The sequence below is a fragment of the Macrobrachium rosenbergii genome, chromosome 16 (genome assembly GCF_040412425.1).
Source record: "Macrobrachium rosenbergii isolate ZJJX-2024 chromosome 16, ASM4041242v1, whole genome shotgun sequence".
Taxonomy (NCBI): domain Eukaryota; kingdom Metazoa; phylum Arthropoda; class Malacostraca; order Decapoda; family Palaemonidae; genus Macrobrachium; species Macrobrachium rosenbergii.
Window position 1 is genome coordinate 8333386 of NC_089756.1, and position 12840 is coordinate 8346225.

General features: G+C 34.8%; 1 pseudogene; it reads left to right on the forward strand.

Annotated features, from left to right (window-relative positions):
• The first annotated feature begins 7129 nt into the window (after positions 1-7129).
• The window catches only part of LOC136846876 (uncharacterized), a 50843-nt pseudogene continuing 45132 nt past the window's right edge, over positions 7130-12840 (forward strand).

Genomic DNA, 12840 nt, shown 5'->3' on the forward strand with positions numbered 1-12840 from the left:
AGTGCATGTACCCAAAATAAAACATGTACATATGTAATTATAAAAAAAAGTTTAAAAATCTAAGAAATGTATACATGCTTGCTTAAGAAATGTTTACTCACAGCAACTCAACAAATGTCAAAAAAATTATTACCCAATAATCAAAGTCCCCAGAGATAATTAAATACTCCCTTTATTAAACCCTAAACGCCAATGCGAACTGCCGATTGCTATAGAAAAAAAACATACAAGTCATGCGCAAAACTCAAGTGTGCTGCACAGCGGAAGGCAAGAAACTCCACCCAAACTAATGACATCACTGACACGTCACTCAGGGAATGACGTCACTACAGCCACTGCCCGAAAATCAGTTGCAGTGCCATAAAAAAACCATATTCCAATCTGACACTAAAATTAACAGTAAAAAAAATGACAACACTTAAGTACGCCTCTGCTTGACGTTGTGAGAATCCTCTCACCAAAGAAAGAAAGAGAGAGAGAGAGAAAAAAGGAACACTTGCGTGTTTTTGCATGTTTTACCACACACAAGCGGTCAAGATACCGCAATTACATACACTGCGCACACTATACATAACCAAACCTTCCCCAATATGAACTAAAGCCCAGAAATACCCATAAACACACTAAAACCTTGCACCCCGTGATGCATCATTAAACACACACAGAGACTCGCGCTCAAGAAAGACTGACATGAGTGCATTTCACAACATCTCTCTAAACTGAACTGCTGACCATCAAAATCCCTACTCTGGAATGCCAATACCAGTATTAATAAGATATATCCCCTCGGAAGCGTAACCTATACCCTATCTATTTATCTAATTAATTATCTATTCATGTCTAACACCGCTGCCACCACTGTTAAGACCCTATACCCAGGTCAGATAGGGTCATAATCTCTCACTGAATCTGTTTTAAGAGCAGCGTCGTGTCATCTTACTTCCCTCAGATTCTCCGGTAGCAAATGGCCGGCCCTGGGTCAGCACATTCTTTCTCTTCCATCGACTCCTCTCACTGAATCTATCCTCACACAAAGACCTACTGGAATTAAACACTGAGATGCAAAACTGTATTTTGTTTGCAAATTTAATGAAAGTAATTCAGCAAAAACTATGGTCATGAAATGGAAGATTCCCACCCCCTATAAATGGAAATCATCACTAGGTGAAATTCTGATTCACAAATACTCAGATTAATGATTCTAGACCAACCAATACTAGTGACTAACACCCTGGTCACCAAATAAAGTAATAAGGTCATAATTATTCTAGACCAAAATAAAAGCCATATAGTATGTAAAATAACACCACTTCCAAAATATTCGTCCTCACACGATGAACCCAGAATTCCTGTTAAAAGAAACATATATATTAAAACCTGAAACAGTGTTAACAAAATCAACATTCAAAACAGAAAAATGCACAATGGAGAATAGAACGGGAAAATGCATAATGGAGAACAGAGAAATTTCACTGCAGCACAAACAGTATTTCCACATAATGTCTAGAAAAGACATAAGTGTTCATGAGTTATCTTACTCACTTTTATGGCGTCAAATAACAGATCTTCCAGTGGTGGTCCTTAAACACTGCACAACAAGCACATCATACCCAGCCACAAAACCAAGTGCCCTCGTGATGAAACCAGTTCAATGTCTCCACACACATAGGTCATGCACAGAGAGCCAAATGCATGCATCAGATACCTACAGTATCAACTGTGTATCTTCCACACACCTGCCCTGCAGCAGATGTGTTTCTGCCAGGTCAGCACATAGGTCACAGACTTTATATATATATACTTTATATATATATATAACATATATATATACATATATATATATATATATATATATATATATATATATATATATATATATATATATATATATATATATATATATATATATATATGTATATATATATATATATATATATATATATATATATGTATATATATATACATATATATATCAATATATATATATATATATATATATATATACATATATATATACATCAACACACAATCACGTGTGGAACAGAAATAAATTTCTGACTCACGATCAACCCAGGTCTCTCTTTAGACTTGTGTGGCCCAGTGGGTAACGCCCTTGCTTTCCACCTGAGAGACCTGGGTTCGATCCCGACGTGACATTTATTTCTGTTCCACACGTGAGTGTTGATGATTTCTATCTTATTCACTCAGAAGGGATAATTGAATGAAATGTTGTCCATTGTCATTGCTGAGTCAATTGTCTCCTGGTATGCAAATAGCTTGCCCAGGTAATTCACAGTTGCTCTCAGGTTCCGATTCTTTAGACTTGTGTGGCCCAGTGGGTAACGCCCTTGCTTTCCACCTGAGAGACCTGGGTTCGATCCCGACGTGAGTCAGAAATTTATTTCTGTTCCACACGTGATTGTGTGTTGATGATTTCTATCTTATTCACTCAGAAGGGATAATTCGAATGAAATGTTGTCCATTGGGTCATTGCTGAGTCGGGAAGTTGGGGAAAACATGCAAGCATTAAGGTATTCCTTGGTGCAGTTGCTCTCCTTCTTAGACTTGTGTGGCCCAGTGGGTAACGCCCTGCTTTCCACCTGAGAGACCTATCCCCGGTGAGTCAGAAATTTATTTCTGTTCCACATTGTGTGTTGATGATTTCTATCTTATTCACTCAGAAGGGATAATTCGAATGAAATGTTGTCCATTGGGTCATTGCTGAGTCGGGAAGTTGGGGAAAACCGCTGGGTATGCAAGCAGTTAGCTTGCCCAGGTAATTCCTTGGGTGCAGTTGCTCTCAGGTTCCGACTTCTTTTAGACTTGTGTGGCCCAGTGGGTACGCCCTGCACCTGAGACCTGGGTTCTGATCCCGAGACACACACATTAAATCCCGCAGAAATTTATATATATCATATATATATATATATATATATATATGTATATATATATATATATATATATATATATATATATATATATATATGAATTTATATCATATATACCATATATATATATATATATATATATATTATAATGTTTATAACATATAAAACCATTCTATATATATATAAGTGTAAACATATAAAACCATTCTACAAGTATCTCTGTGAAAATTTTGATGTTTTGTTTGCAGATTTGTCATTTGTTGTGAGATATGAAGATATGATTTTTAAAATGTCTTTTTTTTTTTACAGATAAATTGTGTATCATGATCTTAAAATGTCTTGATATGTTTTTTCCATTTATTTAATATATTGTGCAGTACATTAAATCGAGTACTGAGTGTTAATGCTGCCAAGTAGGGAGAGATATTTTTGAACCATTATCACTTACCGCTTCCTGTATTTACACAAGTGTTTGGAGAAAGGCAAGGGCCTCTTTGGTTATCATTGACAAGTTGACAGCTATCAGCAAATTGCTTGTTATATGTTTATCATGTGTACCTATTCTGAATTTATTATCTTGGTCTATGTCTATTATATGTTTCCATAATCTTGAGTAGAAAGAATGAGGAGCAGAGGTAGATGAAGCTGACATGCCGACAGCGAGCCAGTTTTGGTTGCAAATCGCTTCTTTCTGTTTGCTCAGGTGGTTTGAGTGAGCAGATGGTGTCAATCATTGATAAGAGCTCTGGCATATTTCCTTCTGAGCCTTAGAATTCCCTGTATGAATACTGTACATGTATACCTGTATGTATAATGTATGTACACTTTATGTATCATGTATTCTGGGAGGGCTTAAGGATAAAAGTGCAGTACTGAACCAGAAACAGTCAGTTAGGAAAAGGGGTTCCTGGGATAAGCTTCTCTCACTCTCTCTCTCAATTACTGTTATACTGGTTGCTCTCTTATTTGTACAAGTTTTGTCAAATTCACCCAAGAAGTGTATACATTTTGTAAAAATGATCTGAGGTATTTATATTGTGCAAGCATTGTGGAAAGTGTATAATGGTGTACCACTTGTAAAAGGTAATGTGATGTTTACCGGTTTTATATCATGTTAGGAGTTAAAGTGATGTTCTAGGTAAAAGAGAATTATTATCTTGATAAGAGGTGGATAATATCTCTTATAGTGAGTTCCAATGTGTCTTGCTGCTAATTATATATCATTGTGTGTATCACTATGACTTGGCAGTGTTGTCTTTGAGAAAGTCTTAGGAAGACGTGAGTTTAACCTTTTTTTTAAAAGTGAAGGTAATCTTTTGAAAAATTGATATGATTTTTAAACATATTTTTGTCTTAGTGAAATTGTTGTTGGTATATTTCCATTTTTGCATATTTCATTCTTATATGTCTGTGTTATTATATTACTCTAATTTTATAATTAGTTTTTTCCAAAGTTCTGTGTTGGTGATTACTTAGCATTTTGTCAGTTCATACTTATTATTGAGATTTCAGTGAGTACTTGTATTGATTTCCATTTATTGATGTTTTAGTGAACACTTGTGTTGAGTTTAATTAATCAGGTATATGTTTAAAACTTGAGTGAGAGTTAATGGTTTGAATCTTACTGAACCAAATTGCTTTCTTAATAAATTAAAGTTTTTGTGAATTAAACTTGATTGAGAAATACTTAAATCTTACACTGTTGTCACATAACAGTAAATTTTTTTGAGACTGTGAACTCTGCATATAACTTTTGAACTTAGAAATAAATTTGTTTGTTTAAAGTTTTGAAAGCACAGCGTTTCATTTTGACCACTAGTCATTAGAGAAATTAATGAATGTGTACAAGGTAAGTGATATATCTGTTTGTTCACCTGAGACTTATCTAGGTGAAATAGAACCAGGGAAACCGTTATAGTGTTTGTTGAAGTGATGCCCATTTTCCACTAGTCTGTTTATAGCTTGTTAGTTGTTACCTCACCCATAACTTGATTTTCTCAAGTGATAAGTAAGTTTTATGGGATCACTGTACCTTTAGAGTATTTTTGTTATGAGGTTTCAAGTATCTGGTCAAAGTGAGGTAACTTTTGGTCTTACTATTTGTGAAATAATCAGGTGCTTGATCACTTCGTGACAATATATATATATATATATATATATATATATATATATATATATATATATATATATATATATATATATATATATATATATAATATATATATATATATATATATATATATATAATATATATATATATATATATATATATATATATATATATATATATATATATATATATATATATATATATAAACTTGATCACTTCAGACAATATATATATATATATATATATATATATATATATATATATATGTGTGTGTGTGTGTGTGTGTGTGTGTGTGTGTGTGTGTGTGTGTGTGTGTGTGTGTGTCTTTGTGCAGCTATAAAAATCAATTGCATTTTCTGACAAGACCTTTCGGTATCAAACTCTGCACCAATATTACGCGACGGCGTTCATTTATTTACTTGTAAGGCTAATATTTTGATGCCTGAACTTAAGAGGATTCTCGAATGAACGCATAAATTTTTCCTACATCATTCATAATAAGGTAAAGAACCCTAACATATTGTTTTCAGTTTTTGGACATTTAATAAATAATTCTAAAAGATCATATCACAAATGTGGTCAAGTTTGGTTTCAGTAATTTCGGTGTTGTTTACATTATTTAGTTTTTTGTGTTGCTTTTGTTTTTATTTCAAAAGAAGACACCATTCAGTGAACGTTCGTTTGTCCAGGTCGTGACCTTTTGTCTTGTTCCCTAAGAACGTATTATGTTCATTTTGAATAACAATAACAATAATTGCATATTTCATTTGTTTTTCTTGTTTGGTTTTGATTTTGTTTTCACAAAAGGCACTCTATTCAGTGAGCGATAGTTAGTGGCCTTTTGTCTTGTTCCCTGAGAACGTACTGTGTTCATTTGGAATAACAATAACATTAATAAAAACATCGTATACATACATTCTAGATCTAACCAATTTCAGTTCTTTCATAGTACCAGTGAATACCAAGTGGAGTCTTCATTCGACCTCGTATTCACCTTTCTCGACGTCACGGGTTCAATGCCTTCTGTCCTTTCAGTAACCCGGACCTGCCCTCACTGTTAAAGCTAGAATTCCATTTACGCAGCAGCAGAAATAACAAAGCATTCGAAAACCTAAACGGTTATTTCCACAGGCATTGTTGCATTAGCGTTATGCGTTTCCAGTACGCGTCAACTGCAGGATGATTAATAAAAAAAATATCATTCTCTTCACATTAATAAAGTAGTAATACTGGTGCACCGGGAACCATCGTCATACAACTGGAACTGAAACTGGGCAAACAGAAACAGGGATGCATGTTTTTTCAGGTTGGAATTGGAATATAAAATTCTGACCAAAGGCCAAGCGCTGGGTCCTATGATGTCATTCAGAGCTGAAAGAGAAATTTAAGAGAAAAAAGGTTTTACAGGTGTAACAAGAGGAAGAACTCGCAGTTGCACTATGAAACGATTGTTAGAGAGGGTGGAAAGTCAGAAGGATGAAAGAAAATATGAATGGAAGTGCAGCTAGGGGCTGAAAGGACGATGCAAAGAACCTTAAGTAATGCCTTAAAGTTGGTGACCCTTACAAACTCTCCGATTTTTATGGGATAAAATAAAACAAAACAGAACTAATCAACCAAAAAGTGAACTGAAAAACAATAGTAACATTGTTATTATTAAGAAGATGAACCCTATTCATATGGAACTAGCCCACAACAGGGGCCACTGACTTGAAATTCAAGCCTCCAAAGAATATTACAGTGTTCATTTAAAAGAAGTTACAGAAGATAACAGGAAATACACTTTTTAGGAAAGAAAAAATAACAATAACATCTCCCTTACGTCAACGTTTCCTTTGAGCATGAGGCCCAGGGGCCGAAGAAGAAGATGAAGGAAGAGGACGAGGAGGAGGAGGAGGAGGAGAATAAAGCAGCAACAAACCCGTCACGGTCAAGAATGCCATCAGCAGCAGCCATTTTAACACATTAATTCCATCTCGGGAAGAACTTCATCAGAAGCGAAGGAGTTTTGGGTAATGAATGGCTTCCATTATGGCTCTCGGGTCTTCCAATGAATTATTCTGTGCCATTTTCCTACCCCCACAACCCTCACCCCCTTCTGCCAAAAAATATACCGCCAGATCATCCTAGGATGGCATCATCATCATCACAATCATCATCACCATCATGCATTTGCATGATAATGGGCAAACTGCTTGTTTTCTCTTGGGTGAGGGAGGGGTAAGGGGGGTCTCTCAGGCAAAAAATCTTCGACCTTCACTTCGGTAAAAATCTCCCAGTTACCCAGCCGTCTGTACTGGGACTCCCCCCACCACCCCCCACCCTTTTGCCCTTTCGTACTAAATTATATTAATGACTGTTGTTTGTCTGTGTTGACTGTTTTGCAAAGGGGAAAGCACAGAAGAGGGATTTCAAGGCACTGGCCCAATAGAAGAATACGCACGCGCAAGCGGTCGTGTCGTATTTCTTGTTTGATAAGTCACATGTGAATCGTTAAGGGAAGAAGCTGGGCCTTAATTTGATATTAGCACATTAACGGAAGTACTGGATTAAAAAATGACACATATGACCAACAAATTTAACAGTTATGTTAAAAATAAGTCATTTCAAGTCAATGGCCACCGTGGGCTTGTTCCATATGAATAGGGGGTTCATCTTGGGAATGATAATAAAAATGTTTTGAATAAAACCCTTTATAATGACATATATTCCGATTTCTTGCACCAGAACGGCGGAGATAATATACAAAAAACATATTCTTAATCATAGAATGGAAGGCATGAACACATTCTTTGTCAAGGAATGGAGGATAAGACCACATTCTTTGCCAACGAAAGGAAGATAATGGAAGATAAAGCCACATTCTTTGTTTACGAATGGAATACATAATACATTCTTTGCCAAAGAATGGACGACAATACATTCTTCGCCAAGAAATGGAAGATGAGATGATATGCTTTGTCAAGGAATGGAAGAGAGTGGATGATAAAACTACATTCTTTATCTAGGAATGAATACACAGCACATTCTTTGCCAAGGAATAAAGGATAATACATTCTTTGCCAAAAAATTGGAAGATCATATTCTTTGTCAAAGAACGGAAGGGAATGGATGATAAACCACAATCTTGTCTAGGAATGAAATGCAGACCACATTCTTAGCCAGGGAATAGCGGATATGACATTCTTTGCCAAGCAATGAAAGAAAATAAGATAATATTCTTTGTCAAGGAATGGAAGATAATGGAAGATAAAACCACATTCTTTCTCAAGGAAAGGCATACAGAACACATTCGTTGCCAAGAAATGGAGGATAATACATTGTTTGCCAAAAAATCAAATATAATATTCTTCGTCAAAGAATGGAAAAGAATGGTTGATAAAACCACATTCTTTGTCAAGGAATGAAGATAAGAATACATTCTTTGCCAAGGAATGGAGGATGAGTTTCGCAAATCAAAGCTTATGTAATGTATCATAAAGTTTACTGACATGGGAAATCGGTTATATTTTCGCTCCCTGGCATCGTATCCTCTTGACTAGTCTACTCATTATAACTTAAATATATCTTCAGAAGCTGGCACTGTTTTCAGGAGGTAAAATAATCAGGCAGTTATTGTAAGAGGATTAAACATGAAATGACAGAATTAAGAATAGGCCGAAGACTCAAGTAAGAACTGGCAATCTTGAGTTTAATGTCCAATAAACTTGTTATGACTGAACCAAAAGTATGAATCCATGTCACATGAAGTTGTACCTATCATGGCTGAAGTCATAAGGCATTTAAATGTTGTTACTGAGGCAAGAGAGGGCAAACATAGTCATAAGCCAATGATCATGTCATGACTAATTAAAAGATGACAATTAAGAGTCAAAGATGTTGATCAAAGCCAATTAACATGTCATAACTGACGCAAGTATAATTAGCGTATCATAACTCACTGGACAAGTTAGGACTGCCGGAAAAGTAGAACATCTGAATAAGACTGACTTATTCTGCCGATAAGCATGCCAAGACTAGCAGCTTGCAATCTTGAGTCTTACATTCACTGCACTTGCCAAGACTGAAGCCAAAACTGGCAATCAGAGGTAAAACATTCATTGAAATTGTCATTAATACAGCAAAAGCAAGTGTTTGAGCCAGAGTCATAAACTCAACAGCAGATTAAGATGCTTTTGCATCTGAAACGGAAGTTCAAGATAAAAATTGTAATTACCCTTGTAACTGAAATTATTCCTCAGACTCTGCGCTCCAAAATTTTTCAGTGGCTATTTTGAAATACACGAATGATTTATCTCTTAACAATAATAATTTATTTCTTACCTGAAGGCCTTAATGGAAAATGAATGATAGCGTAAAGCTTTGAAAGCAAGAATTCTGAACCTAGCCTTTGGGGGCCTTGTTTAAAGTTGATCCGGAGAAGCTATACCTACTGGGGTCCTATGAGTAACAGTATTCTATGAATACCAATATTTTCGTCATATGTAACAGATTAACTTGAAAATTATGTTTAGAATTGTGACGTTATTTTTCCCGCATGCTTTTCACGATCTACGAAATTTTCTGAAAATGGTAGGGGGAGGTGAGGTGGGGTCGGGAGGCCACAATTTATTGCCATTGACAAAAGCCTTCATGATGTGCCGTAGCATTTAAAACGGAATCAAATTAAGCCAACAATTAATTTTGATAGAGTGATTTACATTTTGATATTTCGCTCAAACTCCCCAAAAATTTTCGACAGAGTAAATTGCGGTACTTTACGTTATCATTGAAAATAGAAAAAAAGACGTCAGTTTTTTTTATGATGGAAAACAGTCGGATATTTTTCGTATCATTTACCCAAAAGCGGAATGCACATGTAACCTCCCTTCCCCTTCCCCTTTCCTTTCGCCTCCCTAAACCAATATTTTTCACCCATTTATTTTCCCACCACTTCCCTTCTTACGACGCCCTGCTCACAGTTCCTCCCCTCCCCAAAATTGAGGACCCCATCACCTCCTGTAACTGCGGTGCCTTGCCATATCTCCTAATTCTCCTCGACCAAGCATCAACCTTTCCAACAATCACGTCCTCCCTTATTCTCCTCCTCCTCTTCCCCCTCCATACCGAATTAAATTTCACCCCTTCCCCTCCCTTCCCTTAACCGTCTTGACCCTTTTTACTAGTTATTTCCTCCCCCTCCATTACCATGAGACACTCCTCCTCCCTCCCCTCCACCACCACTTCCTTAAACATACTCTTATATTACTTTCCCCCTTTCCCTTTTTCATTCGTTACCCCCTCCCCTTCCTTTCTTTCCCCTTATTCACCCCTTTATTGACCCCTCTCCTCTCGCCCTTTGATACCTTTTACACCAGCTTTTTCCCCCTTCCCCTCAAAATGAGCCCTACCTGGTGCCTCCTAAAACCACCCCCAACCCCCATTCCAAATAACATCAAAGTTTTGAAATAATTTTGGTGGTCTGCGGGATGTGCAGCTTTAAAGTAAACTGCAGGCTGCGGTGGAGGTTCACTGACCCCTCCCCTCCCCCCTCTCCCTTTTACCCCCCCCTCACCCCCTCCAGATGAATAGCTCTTGCTTTTAATCTCATTCGCCGAGTGTGTGCTCTTCTACCACCAACCAGTATCTGATCCCATATTCATATCAAAAGAGGGACTCTGTTAACAGAGCGTCGAAAATGCATTTGAAATGTTATCGCCCCTTTTTCCCACAATTCCATATTTTTTTTTTTTCTCTACCACAGACTACGAAATGTTGGTTCGTACATAAAAGATGGGCTCCGTGCGGAGAACTGCAACTGCAGTCTGGTTGTTCGTGGAAAAATGATGTTAGATTCACTCTGATGAAAACTATTTTTTATCATTATTTTTTTTTCTCCTCGGTGCGTAGATCAAGTGAAATATTTGTAGAAAAAAAAAGACAGATGAAACGTACGCATAACGCTTAACTTTTTATTTCAAAGTGGGAAATAAGAGAAAAAAATGGCAGAACACGCGGGCACATGAAACTAGCATCACTGCATGAAAACATTATCACTTAAAATTCGGTGATTTTCTTTTTGAAATCAATTTGAGTTCATCAGTTATTTATGTTATAGTTATCAGTTATTTCTGTGGTTCACGCAGCAAAACAGATTATAACTGAATAAATGCATCAAATTTGACAAATGTGATAAAATGAGACTAGATGGAAACAGAGGGAAACGTAATAAGTACTGACGATAAAAAATTAATGATAACAATATAATAATAATAATGATAAATTAATAACTGTATTAACAATGTTTTAGAGTAATGTTACCGGAGCAAAAACATCAATCCAGGAGTTTATGAGAAAATGAGGCCAGAAATTAAAAGGTGAAATAGATGGAAACTAATAAAGTAATAACGATAATAAAGTAATAACAATAATAAATTAAAAACAATATTAACAAGTAAAAAATGCACCGAAGTTTCTTCGGCGCAATTGAGTTTTCTGTACAGCGTATAATGCAGTATGAGCCGCGGCCCATGAAACTTTCAGGTGGGGGGCCTGTCTTACAGCGATGCCAGACGCACGATCATGGCTAAATTTAACCTTAAATAAAAATAAAAACTGCTGAGATTAGAGAGGTGCAATTTGTTATGTGTGATGAGTGGAGGGCGGATGATTAACATGCCAATTTGCAGCCCTCTAGCCTCAGTAGTTTTTAAGATCTGAGGGCGGACAGAAAAAAGTGACACACAAAAAGTGCAGATGGACAGACAAAGCCATCTCGATAGTTTTCTCTTACAGAAAACTACAAATGTTCTAAAGTAACATTACTGAAGTAAAACACATCAAGCCTGCAATATACGAGAAAATGAGGCTAGAAATTAAGAGGTGAAACAGATTGAAACATAATAAAAAATAAGGCAAAAAGTAATAACAATGATACAGTAATAACAACAATAAATCAATAACGATAATAACGATGGTCTAAAGTAACATTACGGAAGTAAAACATATTAATTAAATAAATGAAGCGTTAAAAACGCGAAAACACTAAATATTATCAAGCAATGTGAAGATGCCACTAACTGAACACTGGATAAATTTGTTACACGAAATGAAATGGGTATTGATTAGCAGTAGATTTTTTTTAATCCAAAATAAAAGTATGTAAATATTTTCAAAATGAAAAAACACACATACCCACAAACATATACATAGGGTATATATTTATATGGATTATATATATATATATATATATATATATATATATATATATATATATATATATATATATATATATATATATATATATATGTGTGTGTGTGTGTGTGTGTGTGTGTACACACACACACACACACACACACACACACACACACACACACACACACATATATATATATATATATATATATATATATATATATATATATATATATATATATATATATATATATATTATATTTAGCAGATTTTTGAAAAGATAAAAATTGCATAAATGTAGATATTTTCAGAATAAAACATGCAAACGTGTGTACACACACACTATATATATATATATATATATATATATATATATATATATATATATATATATATATATATATATATATATATAATATATATATATATATATATATATATATATATATATATATATATATATATATATGTGTGTGTACACACATGTTTATGTGTTTTATTCTGAAAATATCTACATTTATGCAATTTTTTTTTCAAAAATCTAAAATCTATTTCTATTATATAATATATATAATAGATATATATATATATATATATATATATATATATATATATATATATATATATATATATATATATATATATTCAATGAAAGGTATGCTGTTATAT